Source organism: Myotis brandtii, unplaced genomic scaffold (genome assembly GCF_000412655.1).
Source record: "Myotis brandtii unplaced genomic scaffold, ASM41265v1 scaffold165, whole genome shotgun sequence".
Taxonomy (NCBI): Eukaryota; Metazoa; Chordata; class Mammalia; order Chiroptera; family Vespertilionidae; genus Myotis; species Myotis brandtii.
In genome coordinates this window covers 9,775,974-9,777,574 of record NW_005356042.1, presented here as the reverse complement: position 1 = coordinate 9,777,574, position 1,601 = coordinate 9,775,974, and the positions used below count along the sequence as shown (strand labels likewise).

At 47.6% G+C, this 1,601-nt stretch overlaps 1 long non-coding RNA gene across 1 annotated transcript in view; it reads left to right on the top strand.

The window, feature by feature from the left end:
* Positions 1-93: 93 nt before the first annotated feature.
* LOC106725457 overlaps positions 94-1,601 on the top strand; it is a 2,041-nt gene continuing 533 nt past the window's right edge. The window contains exon 1 of the long non-coding RNA XR_001361348.1: positions 94-327. This is a non-coding gene — a long non-coding RNA (uncharacterized LOC106725457). The remainder of the gene's footprint in view (positions 328-1,601) is intronic.

The window sequence follows — 1,601 nt, the reverse complement described above, 5'->3', positions numbered from 1 at the left end:
GTAGCGTGCGCCGCCCCGCCCCGTGGCCCCGCCCCTGTTTCTCGCGCCAGAACACTCCCGGGCTCTTCGCGTCCGCCTCCGGGGAGAGCTTACCTGTGGAGGAAACTCAGGGTAAGGGCGCGACCGCCCACGCAGGGACGAGTCTCTCAACAACGGGAGGGAGACCCAAAGAGGCCGAAGCCGGAGGAGGCCCGAGCTCTGGTCCCTCGGGGGCTTCGGCCGGCCCCTCAGACCCCGCGCCCGGCCGAGCCGCAGGTCTGGCGGTGGCGAGTGCCGCCCAGCCTCACAGGCCCGGTCCTGCCGCGCGTCGCTGACTCAGTTGTCCTGGTGAGACCTTTGAGACTGTTGCCAAACCTTCCCGCCTGGACCGTTTCTTTCACATGTTTCTAACGTGGATGGCGGGCTTCCTATGTCCTGCATCGCTTTACGCGTAATAGTTCATTTTATATTCACGACACCCCGTGGAGGTGGTACTGTCCTTGTCCCCGCGTTGCATTTGAGTAAGTTGAGGAATAGAGAGGTTCCTTAACTGGACTGAAGTCAGACTGAGGGAGGTGGGTGTAAACCCGGGCAGCCTGGCTTCAGAAATGCAATAGAAAACAATGTTAAATTCACGTATTAACTGTTGTGTGTCCTTGAACCTACATGCTATTTCCGTTAAAAAGAAAAGCAGGAGATAGTAAAGACATATGAGGAAAGAAGGCCTTATTTTAATCCAAAGAATTGAAACGATAATAGCTTCAATGGTCTGTACCCCCTAAAGACATTTTCACGCTATCCACAGGTGCCGCACTTTGGAAAACATCCAGTCCATTAGCATTTCAATTAATAGCGTGTGCGATAGGCCAAAGTCTTGTGCAGGGTAGCATACGAGCCTTATGTTATTTAATCTTCAGAAGAACTCTGAAGAAGGAATTGTCGTACAGTTGGGGAACCTGAGGCCCACAGAGGTTAAGTGACTTGCCAGAGATCTCACGGTTAGTAAGTGTTGGAGCTGAGATTCAAAAAGTTTCATAAAAATGTGACCCCTCCTGGGCAGGTTTTCTCAGTGGATTAAATAAAGTCATTATACTGTGGTAAGTGGTTATAAAATTCATTGGCCCATGAGTTCATTAGTCCAGTGTCATAAGACACTGGGCTGATATCTGGGCTACAATAGTTGAGAAAAACACATAACCTCCTTTTCCTGGAGCTGGCATTCTGGTGAGTGCCATGGAAGAAAAAAAAAGTGACATGATAGAGGGACTTTTAGGGTTAATTTAAACAAGGTGGTCTGGGATGGTTCTTGCCAGATGATAGTGCTCAGGCTTGAAAGTTGAGTAAAACCTGTTGTATAAAAAATTGGAAGTAGAATATTCTAAAAAGAGGGAATAGCAACTCTAAAGATCCTGAAATGAGAACAAGACAAGAGTTGTCAGTTTATCAAGTGGGAACAACAGATGTAAGAGGGTTAAAATGTGTTCCTCCAAAGTACATTAGAATTTCTACCATTTGCAACGGCATGGATGGAACTGGAGAGCATTATGCTAAGTGAAATAAGCCAGTCAATGAAGGAAAAATACCACATAATCTCACTCATTCATGGATAATAAAGACCATTA